Source organism: Acanthochromis polyacanthus, chromosome 18 (assembly GCF_021347895.1).
Source record: "Acanthochromis polyacanthus isolate Apoly-LR-REF ecotype Palm Island chromosome 18, KAUST_Apoly_ChrSc, whole genome shotgun sequence".
Classification (NCBI taxonomy): domain Eukaryota; kingdom Metazoa; phylum Chordata; class Actinopteri; family Pomacentridae; genus Acanthochromis; species Acanthochromis polyacanthus.
Genome location: NC_067130.1, coordinates 33,872,695 through 33,899,266, shown reverse-complemented (window position 1 = coordinate 33,899,266; position 26,572 = coordinate 33,872,695). Strand labels below are relative to the sequence as shown.

Sequence of the window (26,572 nt, the reverse complement as noted above, 5' to 3'; positions counted from 1 at the left end):
CCGGTTCTAGCAGCTGCTTGGGGTTTTCTTCTCCAGTCTGTCATTCTGTATGTGTGGAAGCTGCTGTGGAAAGTCTGTAGAGCCTGTAGGGGGCGCTGTGGGACTCTGACAACCAGGGTTACACACGACCATAAAGAGACACAAAAGGACTACAAAGAGACACAAAACGACTACAAAGAGACACTAAATGACCACAAAGAGACACAAAACAACCACAGAGACACAAAATGACTACAGAGAGACACAAAACGACCACAAAGACACAAAACGACCACAAAGAGACACAAAATGACTACAGAGAGACACAAAACGACCACAAAGAGACACAAAATGACTACAGAGAGACACAAAACGACTACAGAGACACAAAACAACCACAGAGACACAAAATGACTACAGAGAGACACAAAACGACTACAGAGACACAAAACAACCACAGAGACACAAAATGACTACAGAGAGACACAAAACGACCACAGAGACACAAAACGACCACAAAGAGACACAAAATGACTACAGAGAGACACAAAACGACTACAGAGACACAAAATGACCACAAAGAGACACAAAATGACTACAGAGAGACACAAAATGACCACAAAGAGACACAAAACAACCACAAAGAGATGCTAAACGACCACAGAGACACAAAATGACCACAAAGAGACACAAAACAACCACAAAGAGACACAAAACGACCACAAAGTGACACAAAAAATGACCACAAAGAGACACAAAACGACCACAGAGACACAAAACAACCACAATGCGACACAAAACTACTACAAAGAGATATTTTTTCACCGTTTTCTGACAGTGAACAGTCCTATAATTCAACCAGGTTTGTGTCTAGTTCTGTCCCGGTTCTGTCGGTGTGTAAACGTTGGTTCTGGTTTCATTCTCTGCTAACTGAGCTGCTTCTGTGGGGATTTAACGGAACAAACGAGGCTTCAGAGGAAACTCTGCTGAGTTTAGTCACCTGGTTCTGACCCACTATACACACACACACACACACACACACACACACACACACACACACACACACACACACACACACACACACACACACACACACACACTCGGCCTACTTTGGGTCTCAGCAGTGGCAGAGCTCATTAAGAGCCTCTGTCTTTGTTCTCTCCACTAAGGATGTCTCTGTAGTGCAGCAAAGCCCTGCAACAAACACACACACACACACACACACACACACACACACACACACACACACACACACACACACACACACACTCTCTTGGCGACCACACACAGGACGAGCAGTAGTTTAAGCCAGACAAAGTTGCGACGTTCAGAAACAAACAAGTCTCAGGCGTCTGTAAACTCAGCACGACCACTTCAAGGACACGCAGCATGGTGCGTTTGTGTGCCGCGGTGTGCTTGTGTGTCTCAGAGCTGCAGCAACTTAATGTGTCTTTGTACTGTGAAGCATCTCTGTGTCTCAGTGCTGTTCATGGTACGATCGGGTGTCTTAAAACTCCAGTAAAGTTTTTTGTCTCTGTACTGTTTGTGGTGTGTTAAGTTTATCAAAGTATTGTGGTGCATTCAGGTGTTTTAGCACTGTGGTACGTTTGTGTGTGTTTGAGCTGTGGTGTGTTCAAGTTTCTTAATACTACAGTACGTTTGTGTGTTTCAGTGCATTTGTGGTGCATTCAAGTGCTTCAGCACTGTGGTGAATTTGTGTATTGAAGCCTTGTGGTGCGTTTGGGTGTCTTGGAATGACAGAGCTACAGTAAATTTGTTTTTCTCTGTTAATGTGATACGTTTACGGTGCGTTTGTACATCTCAGTACTGTGGTGTGTTTACTTCCTTACTTCTGTTACTGCTGTGGTGCGTTCGGGTTTCGCAGAGCCTTTGTGAAGGAGACTCAATAAGTGGTGCGTTCAAGTATCTTTGTATTGTGATGCGTTTGTGTGTCTTGGTGCTGTGTTGGACTTGTGGTGTGTTTGAGTGCCTTAGAGCTGTAGTAAATTTGTGTGTTTGTGGTGCGTTTGAGTGTCTATGGTAAGTTTCAGGTCTGTGGTGCATTCAAGTGACTCAGTAGTGCTACTGCGGTTACTGCTGCTGTGGTGCGTTCAGGTGCGTCTTAACACTACAGTATGTGTTTCAGTACCGCGATGCGTTCAGTGTCTCCCTGCTGTTGTAGTCTTTCTGGCCAGTTTTTGTTCATTAACTCCCAATGATGAGTTCACTGTCCGCAGGTTTTATTTAACTTTGTATGAATCCTGCAGCTGCAAACGTGATTAATTCTGTTTAAAATATTCAGATAAACTGTTTCAACTCTGCAGATTCACATCAGTCATGACGATTGTTCTGAAAACAAGAATTCAACAAGTTGAACAACTGATTTAGCTCAGATAACGTCAAATAAATCAGTCTGACCTGAGGGAAGCCAGTGAATTTAGAACTTTTCAGAGGATTTTGAGGATTTTGTCTCTTCAGACCTTCACATTTTTCTACTTTCACCCTCAAAAAACCCCCTGAGGAACCGTTTCAGTGGTTCAATATCTGCATAAATAAAACTCCAACAGCCGTGAAATGTTTTCAGGACTCAGACAGAATAGTTTGATTAGATCAGAATGATTGAATGGATCCAGCAGAGGACACAGTTTAAATATTGGACCTTAAAAATGGAATAAAAGTGCTAAATGTTTAATCTATGGTGGCATAGAGTCCACAGAAAGTTCCTGTAAGTGTATTAAGTGACTCAAACTTTGTCCAAAAGAACTTTAAATTTGTCCAGATTTACTCGACATTTGTCTAGAATAACTGCTGTAGAGTCTTAAGTTAACGGTTACCATCAGTGAAGTTCAGTGGATGTTGTTCTGTACGCTGATGACTGACTCTTTTCTCTAAATACAAGATGGAAGGTGTTAACGTTAGCTGGTGGAACCCAAAAGTTCTGCAAAATATTTAATTTCCGGACTATAAGCCGCTACTTTTTTCTCACGCTTTGGACCCTGCAGCTTATACAAAGATGCTGCTAATTATAGATTTTTACATGTGAGCTTCATGCCATCATTAAGTTTAGCCTCGTCACATCAGACCAATAAAATTACCAAACAGGTCACAGTGGACCATTGACACTGTTCAAATTAAATTAAACACACACTAAATTCTTCAGATCAGTCATTCTGTGCTTCATGCTCACACCCTCATCATGGAAACCATGAAGAAATGCGTATGATGCAGCTGTTGCAGGCCGAGCCTGCTCTCCTTTAACTTAGGCATGTTAGGGTGTGTGTGTGTGTGTGTGTGTGTGTGTGTGTGTGTGTGTGTGTGTGTGTGTGTGTGTTGCAGACACGAGTGTGAAAATGGAGGCAGAGCGAAATGCACCACGATCATACACTATACAATAAAAAACTTAAAGATAAGTTTTAGCGTTAGAGCGCTAAGCTAAGCGCGCTAGCACTACCTGAGGCTGCCCAACCATGGTTCAGCGGCCGGCAGAATCGGGTCGGTAGCACAGCTTTTAAGTTAAAGGCAATTGATCTGCCTGTCGAAGAAGGAACTAGAGCTGCTGCACGTTAGCTTGGCATCAATGAATCGACGGTGGAGTTGGCAGCGTGAACTAGAGCTGGGCGATATATTGAATTAATTCGATTTATTTTTTTCAATCGATGTGTAAAAAGTTAAATCTCAACATTGAGTTTAATGTTAATGTCCCTCTGCTATTTTTACCCGACGCATGTAATACACACAGTCGCCATACCAGGAGGACTGGCGCTGTAGCACAGTCTACAGTCAACGTTCTCTGACAATTGAGCAATAGACGAAGAACACAAACAGATACGACAGGGATACGCATGAGAGATGGAGGTGGAGAAAGGAGAAGAAAATGAGGACGATATTGTGGGCGTCGCCTTACATGCACTGAGGCCGGCTCCAAAAAAACAGCAAAGTGTAGCTGCAGTGTTTTTAAAAAAAAAATCGCTTAAAATCGTTTATCGGATTTCAAGCCAAAAAAATGGAGATTTAATTTTTTGGCTATATCGCCCAGCCCTAGCGTGAACTGACTCAGTGTGTTTCACTGCCGAGTTACAGGCACTGTTCGGAAAAAAAGTATGAATTTAATTAGAAGTTTAAAAAAATCTTTCTGTGCAAATATCTCGTTACAACGTGGACACCTGCGGCTTATATATGTACAAAACTTTTTTCTTTTTAAATTTAGTGGGTGCAGCTTATATTCAAGTGCGCTCAATAGTCTGGAAATTACGGTAGTTGAATTTTCAGAAACTCATGTTTTCAGACCGGTGATGTTTCCTACTTCACCCTCAAACAACCTGTGAAACCGTTGTAATGGTTCAGTATCTGCATAAACTAAACTCCAAGTCATGAGATGTTTCAGGCTCAGAATAGTTTGATCAGATCAGAATGATTGAATGGATCCAGTGGAGGACATATTTTTAATTATTGGAGCTAGAAAATGGAATAAAAGTGCAAAATGTTCAATTAACGATGGCATAGTTCTAAAACCTGGAACCTTGTCTGGTCCAACGTTAACCCATCAGGTTCTACTGATGTTAGAGCCTCAACAGGTGGAGAAATGTGGACCAGAGGCTGGATTTCAGTAGAAACATGGATCCATCCATAGACAAACACTGACAGGAACTTTATGGAGACACTGGACCATCCTGGATTGTAGGTTTACCACTAACCACTATTTTTCCATTATATTGTGTCTCGTTTGTGTTGTTTTAAGTCTCTTTGGACAGTTAAATTTTCTATTACGTTTTTTGTGGTTTCTTGTTTTGTTTTTTGACATTTTTTGTCTCTTTTTTTACGGTTTCGCATCTTGATTTTGACATTTTGTCTCCTTTTGATTGTTTTTTGCCTTGTTTGTACCAATAGATGTCTCTTTGGACACTTTTATCACCTTTCTTTTATTTTCTGTCTCCTTTTTGTTGTTTTTTGTCTTGTGTTTTGACATTTTATGTGTTGTTTTCGTTGTTTTGTCTGGTTTTTGAACCATTTGATGTCTCTTGAACAATTTCATTGCCTTTCTTTTTTTTGTGTCACGTTGTTGTTGGTTTGTGTTTTGTTTTTTTGACATTTATTGTCTCTTTTATATGGTTTCGCATCTTGATTTTGACATTTCGTGTCTCCTTTTCAGTTTTTTGTGCTTTCTTTGGTTGTTTTGTGTTTTATTTTTGACATTTTCTGTCTCATTTGTACTGTTTTAAGTCTCTTTGGACAGTTTTGTCGCCTTTCTTCTATTTTGCGTCACATTTTTTGTTGTTTTGGGTCTTGTGTTTTTTGGCATTTTGTGTCTTGTTTGTGACATTTGTGACTTGTTTTGGTTGTCTTCTGTTTGTTTTTTTAACTTTTAGTGTCTCGTTTTTACCGTTTTAAGTCTCTTTGAACAGTTTTGTCGCCTTTCTTCTTGTGCTATGTCTAGTTTCTGTCCCAGTTTTTCAGTGTTTAGACTAAATGTAGACGTGGCCTCATTGGTCAGAAACAATAACAGCTGTTTACAGGCGTCTGTATGTTGGTGTCAGACGTTTATAGTTTAGTTTCCTCCTGTTTTATAAAACCTTCCTCCTGGTTCTGGTGTTTTCCGTCTGTTTGCAGCTTTACTTTCTCCTTCCTGTGACCATGAACAAAGAGTTTTTCCTCCTCATGCATGAATATTTAACGAGGCCGAGGAGGATTTGTTGGCTTTTCAGCTTAAAACTTGTGGTGGAGGCGAGCGACTAGAACAGGTGGGATGAGTTTGTCCGAGGTGGAGGACGAGGTGGAATCAGCCGAGTCTGGATTTATCAGACGGATTAAAAATTCGAGGAGTCCAAAGCTGTGGTCAGAGCTGGGAAGCAGATTAAAACACCGGAGGAATAATTCAGCCGCTTTAAATAGCAGGAAGAGAAAGAATGGGCAGCTTCTAAAGACGTCCTCCAGTCTTAGTCCAGTATTAGGAATCTAGTGGGTCTTTAATTTGGTCTGAAATCTAGTTTTTAGTCTTTATTGTAGTCTTAGATGCAGTCTTTAGTCTTTATTAGAATTCTTAGTCTCTCATCCAGTCTTTAATCTAGTCTGAGAGTTTTAATTTGGTCTTAAATCTAGTATTAGTCTTTCTTCTAATCTTAGATGGTGTCTTTATTCTAGTTCTTATTCTCTTCTCTGATCTTTAATCTCGTCTGTGGTCTTTAATTTGGTCTTAAATCTAGTTTTTAGTCTTTATTCTAATCTCAGATGAAGTCTTTAGTCTTTTCTATAGTTCTTAGTTCTCATCCAGTCCTTAATCTCGTCCTGTAGGTCTTTAGTGTTTGTTGAGTCTCAAATGTTTTCTTAAGTCTCTAATTGAGTCTTAAATCTAAAATTTTATGTATTCTTAAATCCAATCTTTATCTAGTCTTTATCCCAGTCCTTTTTAATCTTGTCTTTATTCTGTCTTAAATTTAGTCTTTTATTTAGACTTTAATTTCTAATCTGGCCTTAAACATAGTTTTAAATCTAGTTTTTAATGCAGTTTTAAGTTATTCATTTAGTCTTTTGTCTTTTATCTAGTCTTTAGTCTTTTACTAGTCTTTATTCTTTTACTAGTCTTTAGAAAAGACCAAAGACTAGATACAATTTTTAGTCTTTTCTCTAGTCTTTAGTCTTTACTAGTCTTTAGTCTTTTCTCTAGTCTTTAGTCTTTACTAGTCTTTAGTCTTTTACTAGTCTTTAGTCTCCAGTGTAGTCTTAGATATAGTTGTAAATGTTGACAATTCTAGTTTTGAATGAGATTTGAATCTTTATTGCAGTCTTAGATAGAATCTTTAGTCTTTTCTATAGTTCTCAGTCTCTCATCCAGTCTTTAAAGGGGAACTTTGTTTTTTTCAACCTGGGGTCTGTTTTCATGTCATTTCATACATGTGAGTGATGGAGAAATGAATTTTCAACATAGCTCCAATAATTAGCCAGGCAGTTAGCTTAGCAGCTCAGCGCCAAAACACCGGTGTTTTGGCGCTGAGCTATCACACGATTTCGGAACGAGATTTGCTTTCTAGCGTCCAGAGATTTGGATACAGACCACAACAAAGAGCGATCACCAGGTAATGTGGAGGTTTTCGTTCACTTCTCATCTTTAGTATGTTGTGGGACACTCGTTTAGACTATCTGAGCCGGTCAGTGTGGGAAAGTTGCCTGATACTTTTCGCTAGCTGAGCTGCTAAGCTGCCTGCCTGGCTAAATACTGGAGCTATGTCGAAAATTCATTTCTCCATCACTCACATGTATGAAATTACACATGGAAACAGACCCCAGGTTGAAAAAAAACGAAGTTCCCCTTTAATGTAGTCTGTAATTTGGTCTTTAGTGTTTGTGGAGTCTCAGATGTTTTCTTTGGTCTCTCATCTATTCTTAAATCCAGCCTTTACCTAGTCTTCATTCCAGTCCTAACTTTTCAGTCTATTTGCGTTGTGTTTTCGTTCTTTTACGTCTTCTTGTGGTTAATTTTTTACATCTTTCTGTGGTTGTTTTGTGTCCCATTTTTGTTGTTTTTTTGTCTTTTTGTGTTTTGTTTTGTGTCACATTTTTAGCATTTTACATTTTATTGTGGTCATCTTGCATCGTTTTTTTTACATTTGACCTTTTATTCGTTGTATTTGTGCCATATTTTGATTGTTTTATATCTTCTTGTGGTTATTTAATCAGATTTTGATGATTTTACGAATTTTTGTGGTGATTTTGTGTCACATTTGAGTTGCTTCAAATCTTTTTCTCATTGTTTTGTGTTATATTTTTGTTGTTTCATGCCTTTTTGTGTTCTGTTTGAATCACGTTTATTGTTTTGCTGTTTTTTTGGTTGATTTTTGGCCCATTTTGCACATTTTACACCTTTTGTGGTCGTTGAATGTCACATTTTGGTTGTGCGGTTGCTTTGTGCCATGTTCTGATCATTTTATGTTTTGTTTGTGGTTCATTTTGTGCTACACCTTATTTTTGAGAAAACATAATAGACCTAAATCAACATGTCCAACATTTTTCCAAGCGATGAAGTAAAAGCTGTGCTGAGAAGTTCAGAATGTAGGTTTTCTTCTAGTCTTAACTTTTTCATCTAGTCTTTAACCTTCTAACATGTAGTCTTTAATCTAGACTTCGATCTAGTCTTTTGTTTATGATGTAGTCTTTAGTCTCCAGTGAAGTCTTAGATTCAGTTTTAACTGTTGACCTTAAGCTAGTTTCAAGTTTGATCTTTAGTCTTTAAACTATTCTTGAATCTAGTCTTTAGTCCTTAATCCAGTCGTAAATATAGTCTTTAATCTAACTCAGAATGTAGGTTGTTTTTTTTGCAAAATAAGATGCAAGAACGTTATTATTGAAGAACTTTTTGAAAGGAAATGCGTACACTGAAGTAATTTTAATGAAACATCAGGATTAGAGGTGATTTCTGACTATTTTCCTGATGGAACAAAACGTCATGGTTGATATGAGAGTTTAAAGATCTGGTGATTCTTTTGGTTCTACATTAGTAGGTTATAAATGACTTTCAGACTCTGCCAGGCTGGAGTTCTGCATTAATAGACTCTTAATGTATTCTGATAAATCATTCTTTAACGGCTTACGTAACGCTCTGAATGGACGTTTGACTAAACGATCATTTTCTCCAACAACTCTTTAATCCTCTCCGTCGTCTGCAGTGGTTTCACTTTAAAGGACGTCTGCTGGAGCTTTCAGAGGAACGCTGATTAAACGACGCAGATCAAACCCTGATATTCAGAGAATCAGATCAGAGAACGGCGGTGGAGCTTTCTGAGCAAGATCAGGACGATGAAGACGAGAACGATGAAGATCAGGACGATGAAGATGAGGACGATGTGATCAGTACGAGGAAGATCAGGACGATAAAGATCAGGATGATGAAGATCAGAACGATGAAGATCAGGACGAGGAAGGCCAGGACAATGAAGATCAGGACGATGAAGTTCAGGACGAGGAAGATCAGGACGAGGAAGATCAAGATGATGAAGAGCAGCACGATGAAGACCAGGACGATGAAGACCAGGACGATGAAGACCAGGACGATGAAGACCAGGACGAGGAAGATCAAGATGATGAAGAGCAGCACGATGAAGACCAGGACGATGAGGATCAGGACGATGAAGACCAGGACGATGCGATCAGTACGAGGAAGATCAGGACGAGGAAGATCAGGACGAGGAAGATCAGGACGATGAAGATCAGGACGATGAAGATCAGAACGATGAAGATCAGGACGATGAAGATCAGGACGATGAAGACCAGGACGATGAAGACCAGGACGATGAGGATCAGGACGATGAAGACCAGGACGATGCGATCAGGACGAGGAAGATCAGGACGAGGAAGATCAGGACGAGGAAGATCAGGACGAGGAAGATCAGGACGATGAAGATCAGAACGATGAAGATCAGGACGATGAAGACCAGGACGATGAAGACCAGGACGATGAAGACCAGGACAATGAAGACCAGGACGATGAAGATCAGGACGATGAAGACCAGGACAATGAAGATCAGGACGAGGAAGATCAAGATGATGAAGAGCAGCACGATGAAGACCAGAACAATGAAGACCAGGACGAGGAAGACCAGGACGATGAAGATCAGGGACGAGGAAGATCAAGATGATGAAGAGCAGCACGATGAAGACCAGGATGGATCAGGTTGTTTTTCGTCCAGGAAGCTGAAGTTTTCTGACTCACTGGTTGAAGGATCTGAGCAGCTGATGGATGGAGGTCTGGTTCTTGGTTCATTAAACAGTTTGACGTCCGACAGAAAGAAGAAAAATAAATCTTCAGTGTTTAATGGAAATATTCACATTTACGAGCAGCTTTAACTCGCAGAAACACACAAATCTCATATTTCATCTGTTTGTGAGGCGTCAGAATTACTGGTTCACTGGAAAAATTTAAATTAGACAATATAAAATAATAGAAAAAAGTTATAAAAACTGCATTTTTACATTTACAATATTTTTTAATAGAATTTTTGCTGTATTAAAATCAAGAAAAACAATATTTTACTGATACTCGTTGTTATATTATTTTACTGATATTCGGGGGCAGCATGGCTCAGTGGGTAGAGTGGTCGTCTGTAACTGGAAGGTTGCCGGTTCGATCCTCGGCCCGTCGTGTTCATGTCGAGGTGTCCCTGAGCAAGACACCTAACCCCTGATTGCTCCTGGTGGGTCGTGGTTAGCATCTTGCATGGCAGCTTCCACCATCAGTGTGTGAACGTGTGAATGTGATGTATCATGTAAAGCACTTTGGATAAAAGCACTATATAAATACAACCATTTACCATTTAGATTAGGGATGAAAAAATGTAAAAAAAAAAAAAAAAAAGCTGTTAAAACTGTCAGAAAAAAATTCAGTATTTTTCCATTTACGTTGTTTTTCGTATAATTATAGTATTTTTGCTGTAATTAAATTAGAAAAACTATTTATACAGATCTTTCTTGTTATTTATGTAGATTATGGACTAAAATAAGATTCAAAAAATGATAAATTGTTGTCCCCATTTTGTTAAATTACAGATATCTGGTAGAATAACAGAAAAAGGGCTAATTTACACGTTAACCTGAAAAAACAGTTTAAAATAGTAAATTACATCCACATCAAAAATCAGTATTGTTACATTTACAAGGTTTTTTGTATAACTGTGGTATTTTTGCTGCATTTAAATTAGAAATAGCAACATTTTACAGATATTTGTTGTTATTTATGTGGATTCAGGAGTAAAATAAAAGGTAATAAATTGTTAATTGTTGTTTATAATAAATTATAAATCACAGATAAAAGGAATGATTGAAACAAGCAAGAACTGTAAATAATGTCAGCGTTAGAAACACCAGATTTGATCATGAAACTAAACGGTTTATCTGTATTTTAACAACTGAAAAACAGCTTTATTTTATAGAAATTTGCTGTTATTTTTACAGGTTTTTATTGCTGTTTTTTAATTTAATGTATGGACATAAATTAGGGACTATTTTCCTTTGATTAGCTCTAAACAGACCTTTACTTTGCAGGATTTTTAGATAAACCGCTGAAAGCAAAGAGATTCCAGCCTAATGTCAGTGTTCTGTTGATAATAAACAGCGTCTGTGTGTAAAATAAGCACTTAAAGCAGTTTTTATTTATCCCAGATAGTAGAAAGAGTCTGTCCCGGTTCCACTGTGGTCCAGTCTGAGCTGCCAAATGTCGGCCACCAGTGAACCAATTAGACAAATGAAACCCAAAAACCTGCTGCTGGGTTTGGAAGGCATGCTGTCCGTTTAAAAACGCCAAAAAATACACAATCTGTCAACAGCAAACTGCAGAAACAGAAAGAAATGTTGGATTTTCAGTTTCCTGGAGGTTCTTCTGAGCTAAAATCTGAGAAAAAAAAAAGTAATATTTCATCAAAATCACTCGATTCTACATGAGTAATTCAATATATGACATATGAACATGGAGATAGAAAATATCTACAGGATCAGGAGGGACACAGAATGACAAAATGACAAGAAAAATACACAAAATGACAGAAACGAGACACAAACTGACAAAAACAAGAAAGAAAAGGAAAAGAAAAAGACACAAAACGACAAAACCGAGACACAAAACAACAAGAAAAAGCCACAAAGCCACAAAAACGAGGCACAAAATGACAAAAACGAGGCACAAAATGACAAAAACGAGGCACAAAATGACAAAAATGAGGCAAAACAGCAAATACATGACAAAGCCAACCAGAAAACCATGTAAATTGACCAAAATAAATGGAAAAGTTGTCAAACATTGATCATCCTAGAAAGACTCTACATATGTGGAGCCTCCATTTTATCCCAGTGTTGGTAACATCTTTGGACACTTTTTGTTTTTTGAATCATTTCAGACATTTTGCACAAATCATTGGATCATCTCGTAAAAACTGTTGGTTCGAAACAGATTCTGCAACAAAATAAAACTCATGAGATCACAGTGAAGAAAGAAAAGATGCAGATGGAGACCCACCTCGTTCTGTATCAACAGTCCATGGGGCGACGTTTCTCCCAAAATGAACGCTCTGATCACATGAAAGCCCTCGTATAAAATCTTCTGATGCCTTTTCAGCAGCAGCTGTTTGAAGTGTGATTGGGCAGCAGCTAGTTGCAGCAGATCAGGGTGAAATGTTTCTGTCTGGCCTTCCTCACATCTCCGGTTGACTCCTGGAAAACACCGAGATAAGCAGGTGAGGAGGCGATAACTGCTGCTGCAGCTGACGTCGAGTTGATTCGCACAGAAAAGCTTAGATTAAAGAAAACACAGAAAAGATATGTAGTCCCTCTGAGAGTCTGAGTTTTGGGACGACAGAGAACCACATGAAAGCCTGACAGATGATCAAGAAAACCAAAGACAACAGTAAGTGGATAATTGTTGGTTAATGTGGAGGCTGGACGGAGGGTTTGTGGTAATCTGTCCCTGGAGGAGTCTTCATGAAGAGATGAATCCTTCACCTCTGATCGGAGCCCCTGGTGGGACCAAAGCTGTGTTTAAAGTCATGAAAAGAAAAAACTTTATAGAGAGATGAAGACTTACACTGTAGGGCAAGGTGGTGGCAGCATTATATGAAGCACGGTGGTGGCAGCATCATGATGTGAAGCACGGTGGTGGCAGCATTATATGAAGCACGGTGGTGGCAGCATCATGATGTGAAGCACGGTGGTGGCAGCATTATATGAAGCACGGTGGTGGCAGCATCATGATGTGAAGCACGGTGGTGGCAGCATCATGATGTGAAGCACGGTGGTGGCAGCATCATGATGTGAAGCACGGTGGAGGCAGCATCATGATGTGAAGCACGGTGGTGGCAGCATCATGTGAAGCACGGTGGTGGCAGCATCATGATGTGAAGCACGGTGGAGGCAGCATCATGATGTGAAGCACGGTGGTGGCAGTATCATGTGAAGCACGATGGAGGCAGCATCATGATATGAAGCACGGTGGTGGCAGCATCATGATATGAAGCACGGTGGAGGCAGCATCATGATGTGAAGCACGGTGGTGGCAGCATCATGATGTGAAGCACAGTGGTGGCAGCATCATGATATGAAGCACGGTGGAGGCAGCATCATGATGTGAAGCACGGTGGTGGCAGCATCATGATGTGAAGCACGGTGGAGGCAGCATCATGATGTGAAGCACGGTGGTGGCAGCATCATGATGTGAAGCACAGTGGTGGCAGCATCATGATATGAAGCACGGTGGAGGCAGCATCATGATGTGAAGCACGGTGGTGGCAGCATCATGATGTGAAGCACGGTGGTGGCATCATGTGAAGCACGGTGGTGGCAGCATCATGATGTGAAGCACGGTGGTGGCAGCATCATGATATGAAGCACGGTGGAGGCAGCATCATGATGTGAAGCACGGTGGTGGCAGCATCATGATGTGAAGCACGGTGGTGGCATCATGTGAAGCACGGTGGTGGCAGCATCATGATGTGAAGCACGGTGGAGGCAGCATCATGATGTGAAGCACGGTGGTGGCAGCATCATGATGTGAAGCACGGTGGTGGCAGCATCATGATGTGAAGCACGGTGGTGGCAGCATCATGATGTGAAGCACGGTGGAGGCAGCATCATGATGTGAAGCACGGTGGTGGCAGCATCATGATATGAAGCACGGTGGAGGCAGCATCATGATGTGAAGCACGGTGGTGGCAGCATCATGATGTGAAGCACAGTGGTGGCAGCATCATGATATGAAGCACGGTGGAGGCAGCATCATGATGTGAAGCACGGTGGTGGCAGCATCATGATGTGAAGCACGGTGGAGGCAGCATCATGATGTGAAGCACGGTGGAGGCAGCATCATGATGTGAAGCACGGTGGAGGCAGCATTGCAGTCGTTCTACAAAACTGTAGTCATTTTAAACAAGTATCTGGTTGTTTTGAGCAAATGCTGAGAAATCTTGGACAAATTTTGAGTAATTTTAGGTGATTTTTGAGTCTGGACACATTTTAGGTCATTTTGGACTTATTTTGAGATGCTTTGCACAAATCACAGGTCATTATGGTGAATTGTTGAGTCATCTTGGACAAATATGGAAACAATTTAATAATATAAGTCCTCAAACATCTGTCTAGATATGTGGAGCCTCCATTTCCCGCCAGTGCTGGTAACACCTTTGGACACGTTTGGAAAAATATTGGATATTCCAGGTTTTTTGAGTCTTTTCAGACAAGTTTTAGGTAATTTTGGACAAAACTGAGATATTTTGCACAAATCATGACTCCTTGTGGTCAACAGTACTCATTTTGCACAAGTATCTGGTTCTTTTGAACAAATGTTGAGTTATCTTGGACAAATTTTTATCCATGTCAGAAATTTACATCAACTGGGTGCCCAACAGGAAGTGACCATTTTAACCTCCATCATTGACGATTTACTGCAGGACTGTTTAGTTTCATGTGAAGCAGCTGTTGGTTCAATTGTTTTTAACTTTGGTTCAGTCATTCCCCTCCTGGTCTAGAAAGTCTACTGATGATGTAAAGTCTTACATGAATGTTCTGACGGCAGGAAAAGCTGCAGCGTTCGTAATCCTCGAACTGTCGGTGATTTCAAACGTAATAAAGTCGATTCAGTGTTTTGTCTTCACACGCTTTGTTCTTTGTGACTGTGATCATCCGAGTTTACATCGAAATGTGATTAAAAAGTCATTACCAGGGCAACATGGGGACTTCAGAGCTCAGGTAAACACCCAGCTTCAATTATGGTAATTAGAGGAAGCTCTGAGCTGTGCGTCTGTCATTACGTTTTCAGTCACAACTTTAAGCCTGACAATAAAACCACCTGTAAAATCTAACAGCTCTGCCATAAATCCAGCCTTTATCACGTGTTAATGTCTTGATAGAGATATTTTACCTCATAAACAGAAACAGTGAAGACGAGAAAAACAGTTTTTCAGGCTGGAAGCTGCCAAACAAAGAGCTTGTACTGCTTTGATTTTTCTTTTTATGCTCATTATTTACCCTGAAAGTAATCAGACGACGGATAAAAACTGCCCTCGACACTTCTCTAAGATGATGAGAAAAATAATCTGTGTCTCTTAAACTGTGTTTATTGTCGCAAATTAGTCAAATACGGATTTATTTGTCAAGGAACAGAGTTTAAAATGGAGACGGATGAATACGTTTAGGGAGTTATGATTCGCTTCCCTGCAGTCTTGAATAAAACATAAGTGACATACAGTTTAAATCATCAGGAGATAAAAGGACGCCGTTTTTATTTTCTGAATTTTATTCCATGCAGCGATGAAAATAAACAGTATTCAGATTTTTTTTGTGCCCATCTGCCTCAAAGAAATAATCATATTCAGAATTATAATGCTTTTGGGTGACTGTATAATAGCTTTGAAAAGCAGATAAAAGATAGTTTTATTTTAAAAAATACCTCCACGTATGTGAGTTTAGGAGGAAAATTAGCATCCTACCAAACTTTAAACCTGTTTCCCCTGAGAATCCATGACAAGTAGTTTGCAGTAAATGGTAGTGAAGAGCGGCTAAACCGTTAAAATCAATCAAAACCAGAAGATACACAAAATAAAGAGTTAAATGTAATAATTAGCTAAGCATGATGTATAAATATGGAGTTAGGTAATGTAATAATTAGTTAAAAGTGATAATTAAACATCGAAACAAAAGTACTGTGAACCTGTTAGCTAAAAGTAAATTAGCTAAACATAATGGATTAATAATGGAAACTCTAAGTTTAAAGTAAGCTAATGGACAATCAGGTAAACAGTTGGCTAATTACCAGTTGAATCACTTGGCAAATGCAGTGAAAGTAAACATGAACACAATTCTAAAACTTAGCTAAACATAATGGATTCATAGTTAAACGTGTTAGCTAAAATTAGGCTAATGGTTAAGTAGTTTAACAATTAACTATAAACCTACTTGAAACGTTAGCTAAAAGCAAGTTTGGGTAAAGGAAAAGACTAAACATGAAATACTTAGCTAGCTAAATGTATGCATTTACAGTTTTGTTAGCTAAACAGAAGGCTAAAGGACATTAGCTGTGGCTCAGGTGGTAGAGCGGGTCGTCCAATGATCAAAGGGTCAGCGGTTCGATTCCCGCTCTTGCCTAGTCATGTGCTGTTGTGTCCTTGGGCAAGACACTTTACCCACCTTGCCTCCAGTGCTCTTCACTGGTGTATGAATGCGTGTGAATGTCCCCGTCCCCACCAGAGTGAGAATGTGTGAGTGTATGGGTGAATGGAAGCAATTGTTGTATAAGCGCTTTGAGTACTCTGATGAGTAGTAAAGCGCTATATAAGAGCAAGTCCATTCATTAAATTAAGCAACCAGCTAGCAGTTGAAATGCTAGCTGTTTTTTTTTCACCATGAGCTGTTTTAAATGACACATTAATTTATTGATACTGATTGTATTTCTTTACCGAAAAGACACTTAAAACAGTCTTACAAGTGTAAGACTTGGAAGACTTACAAGTCTTACACTTGTAAGACTTGTAAGTCTTACAAGCTAAACATAATGGATCAACTGTAGAAATGGTTAGCTAAAAAACAAATTTAGCTAAAAAAAATGAATAAACATTAGATAAATAAACAACTAGCTAAATGTATTTAAAGTTATGTTAGCCAAACAGCAGGCTAATAGACAAGAAGTTAAGCAACCAGCTAATAGACCCTTTAATGTATGGAATAAGATTACTGTCAAAAGTATTCATCCACAATTCTAACCATTCGTATTCGTAATGTTAAACATTTGTATGTTAATAAAAAATTTGTACACAAAATTCTGCTGTCATATGCATGAGTTTGATAAATTAAGGATTAGGATTGTTTTTACGAGTATGAACCTCAAAGTTGTGAGTGCAACTCTTAATTTCTACGACTACGAAGTCTTCCCTGTGAGGACGAATTCAAGTTTATGGGTACGAGTAGAAAAACACTGGAATGACGTCACATAGGTCACAGGGGAAGGTAATCGAACACCGATTGCTCCAAACGCGCATGCGCCATTTATAAAGAGTAGACGCCGGGTGGACCCGGTGGACCTACCGGGGCAGGTGACGCCTCACAGGTCAAGTAAATAACACATCCAACTTCTTGTAATTTATTTATTTCATGAAACTGTACTGTTTTAATTGATATACAGTTTATGGACGAAAGACGGTACTGCTTAGCTTGCACGCTAACGAGCCGGGCTGGTGACACATTAGCCTTCTAATGCAAGGAGGCTAATGAGGAGGCTTAATAACAAAACAAACATAATTTGAGATTATGAATCGTGGCAATTGGCGTATGAATCAGCCCATTGTACAGCCTAAATTGCTGTAAATTAAGTCCAGTTTTAGTTCTTTGCAAACTCAGACACGTGCATTAGTTTAGTTTGCAATGAATCTGGCGGAGTTCGGTAAAGTTGTAAAGATATTCACAGATTCGGACTTCCGGCATCAATAACTCATGAGATATATGTTGTCAAAACATGAACGATGCCTCTTTCAAATGGTTGTAAGGTAGACAATGTGCTACAAGGCCAATTTTATCAAAAGTCGCTGTATTTCAAGCTACAGAAATAACATTAGCGTCTATGAGCAGCCGGCGGTGCAACGAGTGAACAGGGACCGTCTGCAAATAGCAAAACCGCTGCAACAGCAAAAAGAGACACTACACATTTATTCAATAACTTTACTCTTGTACCCTGTAGAGCCACTAAAATCACTGGAGCCATGAATCGGCTGCGGCTGGTCATACTACAACTCTTTGTTTGGTGCTAAATGAAAAATTGAATTTTAAGGATTTTTTATGATTATTTTATGAGTATTAAAATTCAGTAACTTCACTCTTACACACTGTACAGTCACCAAAATCACTGGAGCCATCAATTGTCTCCTGCTGGTCAAACTACAACTCTTGCTTTGGCGCTAAAAGAAAAATCTGAATTTTAAGGAATTTGTATTTTTTATAATTATCATTTTATTAGTAATAAAATTCAATAAATTCACTCTTACACACTGTACAATCACCAAAATCACTGGAGCCATCAATTGTCTCCTGCTGGTCATACTACAACTCTTTGTTTGGTGCTAAATTAAAAATCTGAATTTTAAGGAATTTTTATGTTTTGTATGATTATTTTATGAGTATTAAAATGGCACTTTTCTTGATGTATGTGGTATATTTTATATAACACACAGGAAAAATGGCATAAGGGCATAATGTACTTGTTTGTCCAAACACATAATTCTGTATAGTAATGGAATTTACAATACTTACCAAAGAGAGTATCAGATAACACCAATATACCAAACAAACTGTTTAGACTGTCACCTCAAGTACTGATGATTGAGAAGAAAGACGATAAGACACTTTATTGCAAAGTTTCAGTTTCAATTGATTCATTTATACCATAATGTTAAAATGAGAGTAATATTTTTCTAGTTAAGGACTGTACAGACAATACTTGGAGGTAATAAACCTGACGGTCGCCAGCACAGGTCACAGCAAGTACACTATGCCCTTATGCCATTTCCCCTGTGTGTTATATAAAATATACCACATACATGAAGAAAAGTGCCATTTTAATACTCATAAAATAATCATACAAAATATAAAAATTCCTTAAAATTCAGATTTTTGATTTAGCGCCAAAGCAAGAGTTGTAGTTTGACCAGCAAGAGCCCATTCATGGCTCCAGTGATTTTGGTGGCTCTACAGTGAAGTTATTGAATAAATGTGTAGTGTCTCTTTTCGCTGTTGCAGCGGTTTTGCTATTTGCAGACGGTCCCTGTTCACTCGTTGCACCGCCGGCTGCTCATAGACGCCAATGTTATTTCTGTAGCTTGAAATACAGCGACTTTTGATAAAATTGGCCTTGTAGCACATTGTCTACCTTACAACCATTTGAAAGAGGCATTGTTCATGTTTTGACAACATATATCTCATGAGTTATTGATGCCGGAAGTCCGAATCTGTGAATATCTTTCCAACTTTACCGAACTCCGCCAGATTCATTGTAAACTAAACTAATGCACGTGTCTGAGTTTGCAAAGAACTAAAACTGGACTTAATTTACAGCAATTTAGGCTGTAGAATGGGCTGATTCATACGCCAATTGCCACGATTCATAATCTCAAATTATGTTTGTTTTGTTATTAAGCCTCCTCATTAGCCTCCTTGCATTAGAAGGCTAATGTGTCACCAGCCCGGCTCGTTAGCGTGCAAGCTAAGCAGTACCGTCTTTCGTCCTTAAACTGTATATCAATTAAAACAGTACAGTTTCATGAAATAAATAAATTACAAGAAGTTGGATGTGTTATTTACTTGACCTGTGAGGCGTCACCTGCCCCGGTAGGTCCACCGGGTCCACCCGGCGTCTACTCTTTATAAATGGCGCATGCGCGTTTGGAGCAATCGGTGTTCGATTACCTTCCCCTGTGACCTATGTGACGTCATTCCAGTGTTTTTCTACTCGTACCCATAAACTTGAATTCGTCCTCACAGGGAAGACTTCGTAGTCGTAGAAATTAAGAGTTGCACTCACAACTTTGAGGTTCATACTCGTAAAAACAATCCTAACCCTTAATTTATCAAACTCATGCATATGACAGCAGAATTTTGTGTACAAGTTTTTTATTAACATACAAATGTTTAACATTACGAATACGAATGGTTAGAATTGTGGATGAATACTTTTGACAGTAATCTTATTCCATATTAATGACCCACGTCACGAATGACGTCACAGCTTTAGCTGGAGGCAAAAGAGGAAGCCCGCAGCCGTGACCCAAAGGCGAAATACTGAGGGACTAGGCTCTGTCAACTTTTCTAAAATGTCGTCCTGCTGTGTTTTTGGATGCCAGAATAGGAGGAATGACATTGGCGAACGCAAATTAAAGTTTTATAGGATTCCACCGAACACTGGTGCTCAGAGGGAACGAAGACAGTTGTGGTTAAATGCACTGAGGCGAAAGACTGGACAGAGACGATCAGCTTCAGTCAATTCCAGCCATTTTCAGTACAAAAAATCGCTAATATTCTATTTGTAAATAAAAAATATTGAATTCAATTCAGCTTTATTCCAGACACTGGGTCCAAATACACACCATAAGAACAAGGACACAACAAGACACAGAAAAAATACAATCAAAAACAATAACCTGTTAAATATGACGAGAAATACAGGGAATATTGGACGCGCATCGCGAGGTGCATTTCCTTGAAAACGACTGATTCGTGGATTATATACCGACTTCAAGACATGTTTTGGACAAAATAGTTTACTGGCTTGTGTCATCTGGATGTCCAAGGTTGGATTATGGTCGTTTTTTGTGGAATATTTTCATCTGTGTGTAATAATGAACCCGGAAATGTGAGTCGCGCTGTGTACGTTGAAGCCGTGTATAGAGAACGGATGGATGGATATTCGTTGTTTGTCGGACAAATGTGTTTTTATTACCCGCTGTGGTAATCACATCTGAAAGTGGTTTATACCGGCAGATTCATGAGAATCTAAGCTTTCCATCGGCGTATAATGTTTATATAATCGTGTTTGCAGCCTTCGGACATTCTTTAAATTCCTATGCAAATTAGTAAGTGTACCGCCGGCGGTACACTGAAGTTTAACGGGTTAAAAATGCTCGAGTTTGCAGCGCAAACTCCCAGCGCAAACTATATACTCCCAGTCCCGCTTGACTTCTCGCTCCGCTTTTGCCTCCAGCATAAGCCCCGCCCACAAAAAACGTCACAATGTTTGTATACAAATAAAGGGTCTATAGTTAAAACAGCTAAAAGCAAATTAGGCTAAAAGTAATGGATAAACATTAGATAAATAAACAACCAGCTAAATGTATTGTATTGTATGTTAGCTAAACAGCAGGCTAATAGACAAGAAGTTAAACAACCAGCTAATAATTAGCTAAAAGCAAATTAGGCTAAAAGTAATGGATAAACATAAAATAGAGCCGGTAATTAGCTAAATGTTATATAGTTATTAGTTAACCATAATTATTAGCTAAAGGTAGGCTAATGGACAAGAAGTTAAACGACCAGCTAACATTTAAAATAGTCAGCTAAACGGTGTGGATCAACAGTAGAAATAGTTAGCTAAAAGGAAATTAGGCTAAAACTAATGGACAAACATGAAATTGAAAACAAGCAAATAGCGAAACATATTGTACTGCATAATAAGAATCTTTTTATTTTTTTGTTATTTCTAGCACCCATCCAGCCCTATTTTTCACATTTTTTAAAAAAATATTTTTTTCTTTAAATGCATAAAATGCATAACTAGTATTTAGTCAAATTAGCTCATCAATGATCTAGTTATTTACCTTTTTACCTTTTAATTGGATATTTCTAGCTACAAGGTTGGCTAAAGAATTCAACACTGAGAATTAATTCTGTAAAAACTGCACTCTTTACTGATGCTTCTTCCCATTTTAAATAAATTGAACAGAACTAGAACCTGATGCATCAGATGTTCTGTTCTCTGGTTCTCCCTTCACTTCCACCTGCAGCCGACTTTAATCCAGCTGTTAAAGGTTTTCTATCAGACCTTCTGCTGGTTGTTAACACACATGTGGCCGACATAGACGACAACACCTCAGCAGAGCGTTGAGCTTCGGCTTTGTGTCGCCGCCGTTATCGGCTCAGGAGGCGGCCGGTCGCTATGCATCGCCGTGAAAACGCTTCTCTGGGGGATTTGCTGCTCTCAGAAAACACTAATATTAGAGGCGTGCACATCAGCAGAGTGAGTCGGTGCAGCGCTGCGAGTCGCATTGTGTCAGCAGCGCATGAGAATAAAGAGAACCTGCAGCAGCATCTCCTCACATTTAACCTTCAAACAGTCAGAGCTGCTAATAAAGGATGAACGGCCTCCAGTCCTCTGGTTCAGCAGGTTTCTGTCCGCAGAACCACGACAAACATCAGAGTTTTATAAGAATAATAATCATTTTCTAGTTCAGTCAGCACAGTAAACACTGAGAACCAACAAACTGGTGCAAAAACACCATTTATTACAGTCTATACTACAACTGTTTTCTCAGTAAAAGCACATTTTACAATCATGATTAAACTGTTTCTGTTCATGTTTATATTTTTAGGTCATATTTTCTACTTACATTTATATTTTTAGGTAATATATTTTACTTATGTCTATATATTTTGTACTGTTTATATTTGACTAAAACCTAACCTAAATCTAACGTAAACCTGACCAAACCAGATCTAAACATGACCATAACCTGACCATCCCTACGAGGTGTTGGGCCATCCCCTAGCCTAAACCTGACTCAAATCTGATAAAACTTAACCTAAACCTGACCTAATCTTGACCAAAACTTTACCAAAACCAGAGGTTATATATTTCATTGAATAGCAGTTTTGTGTCGTTGCATCATAGAGTTTTGCTCTAGTTTTCTTCCTGCCTCTCTTAACTTTCATGCTTTAAATGAGTCGATATTTGTGGTTTAGTTTCGTGTTTTGCAGTATTAGTTGCATTTCACATGAGCAGATATTTAATAAAAGTCGTCCCTCAGCTTCGTCCTGATTTCTGTCTGGTGGCTTCAGTGACCGGACCCTGTTCCAGTAATTGCTGGCAGTAGATTTCTAAATCCTTTAGCTAATAGATCGGGGCTCTCAGTATTGACCGAGGCTAATTAGCATGCGCGCTAATGTTGTGGGTTTAAGTCTTCTGTCTGCTGGACGGCCGGTGGAGCTTCTAATCACAGAGGTGCTGCGAGTTCAGGCCGATAAATTACACATTTAACTCTGACATGGTGTTTAGCATGCAGTCAGATAAATGGCTAATTTAGCAGCCTGACTAATGACTGATGTGTTTAGCATGCAGGCTAATGAGCGAGCTGGAGGCTGATTAGAGTTTCCTCCGCTGAGAGAATGTCTGTTTACTCATCTCATCCAAACACAGTCTGAATGTGTGTTTTTGAAAGGACTGATGGGAATAAGACGCTGCTTCACGGCTCAGAGTCTCTCCGATTCGAAGGTTTTCATGTGGAAAGTTTCTCTCTAAATGACTGTAATTATTCTGGAAAATAAGATTTCACTGTTTCTGAAGAAAAGTCTGAAAGTGATGAAGTTCAGACAAACTGAGACACAAACTCACCCTCAGAGTGTTTCTGATTCATCAACGCTGTAAAAAAAATCCTGATGTTTAACTAGAATTACTGTTAATTTCACTGATTTGTTAAATTACAGATAATATCCAGTAAAATCACACAAAAAGTTACATGGTACATGTTAAAACTGACGTCTGCATCAAAAATCTGTAATTTTACAAACACTAATTTATTCTTTTACAATTTGATGATACATTTAAACTATTTCACTGAATTATATTCATAAAAAGAAAAATATATATAGATATAGTTTTATTAAAAATAATTTTTTGACAATAACGTTTCACCATTTTATGATATTATATATTGAGGATTGAAAAATGATTTTTATTTCAAGAACAAAACTAAAACTTAACATGTTAACTAAAACACAGATGTCCACATCAAAAATCTGTATTTTTGCAAATAGTAATTTGTTCTTTTATAATGTTTGGTGATAAATTTGACAGAATGTAACTCAGACATGAACCTGACTGAAACCTAAACAAAACTTTACCCACACCCACACTCAACCTGAACCTAACCTAAACTTAAACTGGACCAGACCTAGACCTAACATTTCCCTGACTGATTCCAAACCTAAATCTGGCCTAAACCTAAGCTAATCCTGACCTAAACCTGACCGATACCTAACGTGAACCTGGTTTAAGTCTAACCTCAACCTCAGTCTGACCTAAGCTTGACCTGAACCTAACATTAACAGGACTGAAACTCATCTAAAATCTAACCTGAACCTCAATGTGAGTGAAGCCTAACCTATATCTAAGACTAAACTAATCCTGACCTAAGCCTGGTACGATTCTAACCAAAACCTGATCTCAACCTTGATGAAACCTGACCTAAATCCACCTTATACTTGACTAAAACTTATCCTCAACCAAACCTTAGTCTAACCTAAAACCTGACCTAAACCCATCTTAAACCTGACATAGTTAACCTAAACCAGACAGAAACGTGACCTAAACCTGGAGTAATCCAACCTAAATCTGACTCAAAGCTAACCTAAACCTCATGTATGTATCCTAATCCTGACCTAAACCTAAATTAACCCTAAACTAACCCTGACCTAAACTTAAATTAACCCTAAGCTAACCTTGACCTAAATCTAAATTAAACCCAAGCTAATCCAATTTCATTCAATTTTATTTATAAAGCGCCAATTACAGTCAAATTGTCTCAAGACGCTTTACAGAACCCATATGCCTGAACCCCAGAGCAAGCCCAAAGGAGACAGTGGCAAGAAAACATCTTATAAAGGGAATAAACCTGGAGCAGAACCCGGATCTATATGTGGGGTAAAACATCTGCTGCTGGAAGGAGGGTTGAGAGGAAAAGAAGAGAAATCCTGACTTAAATCTAAATTAAACCTAAACTAGTCTGAAACTGACCTAAATCTACACAAATCTAACCTAAACCTGTTGTAAACTAAACCTAAACTTGACTGAAACCTAAGCTAAAGTGGACCTAAACCTTGGGCTGGGTGATATGGCCAAAAAATAAAATCTCGATTGTTTTAGTCATCTTGGACGATTACGATTTTAATTGATTTTTGTTGTTTCTTTGTGGTCTGTTTGCTATGGCTAGTGCTAGCTATGCCGCACTCTTCCCATTCTTTAGGAAGCCTCTGCTGGAGGTGCTGAAAGAGGTTAGTTGTGCTGCTACTCTTGGTTTTCACAGTACTTTTGCAAACCTTGCACATGACTGTAGTTTGCTCTGTGTCAGTCTTGTCAAAGCCGAACCACTTCCATATAATCGATGTAACATGAGGCCCTTTTCTCACGACCAACTCTTCGTCTGCTGTTCTGTCCGCCATGACGGGGGTGTGAGTGTTTTGGTGGAAGGAGATGAGAGGCGGAAGCAAACGCCAGTGCACAAGTCGTGAAAGGCAGAAGAAGAATCTGTATTGTTCTATATTTAAACTCGCCTCGATTTTACGATTTGGCAAATTTTCAAATTGTCAGATTTTAAAAAGGCGAATCAATGGAATTAATTCGATTTATCGCCCAGCCCTACCTAAACCTAGCTTAAGCCTGGCCTAAGCCTGACCTCGCTGTGTTTTTACCCTGAAATGTGAACTGATGGTTCATGTCCTCATAAGTGAGGAGAGTCTCCGTGGTGTTGCTGTAGAAACACATTAATGTCCTCACAACGTCAGGAGGACAAACACACCAACAGTCGTTACAGTCATTAGGACTGAAATGATTCAACTCAGTGTGTTTGTGTGTGTTTGTACTCATTAAGTAAACAAAAAACAAATGTTTTTTCATGCACATTACACACACAGATGCACACTGGACAGGAATAATAACCGGTTGAGGCTAAATTTCCTCTAATAAAAGTGTAATATGCAGCACTTAACATGTTTGTACTTTCACTGTGTTTCTGTTGTCGTTTATTTACACAGATAATTACTGGATTTTGGGCTGTTTGTTCTGTAGAATCTGAAGTTTTGGTTAAATTCTGGTTTCCAGTTATAAACCATCCTATAATATTCTGTATTTATGGAGCGATGCTGCTGTGACCAAAGCATCGCTGCTGTCTTTATGCTAACTACCACTACCAGGAAGAAAACTGTCAAGCTGATGAACTTCTTGTCTGTTAACATTTGTCTACATGAATACCAGATTTTCTTCAAAGCATTGCGTTTGTTTCTCTGTAGTAACTGCAGCTTTCAGCAATCACGGCTGCAGCTTATTCAAGAATTGCACGTTGTAGTTTTCTTTGCTTTTTCTGTTTTTTTTAGCACATCGTAACTCTAAAACGCTTGCTGATAGAAACATGGTTCTAAAGCTGCAAAAACAACCGATACGTTGAGGTTTTCTGTCTTTTAAAAAGCTCAGTGTTTGTCTTTTGTTTGTCTAAAATATGACTAAATGGCCGAAAGGACACTGAAAATGTCCAAAACACCACAGAAAATGATCAGATTGACATGAAGTTGATTAAAATGACCAAAAAGACACTAAAACTGTCCAAAATGTGACAACTTGACAAAAGAGACAGTTGCATCGTTAAAACCAAAAGGCAAAATGATCCTTAAGAGACAAAAATGATCAAAAAAAGACACTCAAAATGTCCAAATCAAGACGCAAAATGATCTAAGACATGTAAAATGACTCCAAAGAGACACAAAATGACAACAAAGAGACACAAAATGACCACAGAGACATAAAATGACCACTAAGAAACACAAATGACCACAAAGAGACACAAAATGACAACAAAGAGACACAAAATGACCACAAAGAAACACAAAATGACCACAAAGAGACACAAAATGACAACAAAGAGACACAAAATGACCACAAAGAAACACAAAATGACCACTAAGAAACACAAAATGACCACAGAGACACAAAATGACCACTAAGAAACACAAAATGACCACAGAGACATAAAATGACCACAGAGACACAAAATGCAGGCTTACTTGTTGTTCCTAGAATTTCTAAAAGTAGAATGGGAGGCAGAGC

The 26,572-nt window shown here is 38.9% G+C and overlaps 1 protein-coding gene across 2 annotated transcripts in view; it reads left to right on the top strand.

The window, feature by feature from the left end:
- The window catches only part of gfra2b (GDNF family receptor alpha 2b), a 137,172-nt gene that overhangs the window by 14,183 nt on the left and 96,417 nt on the right, over positions 1 to 26,572 (top strand). The gene's annotated exons all lie outside the window — the stretch shown is intronic.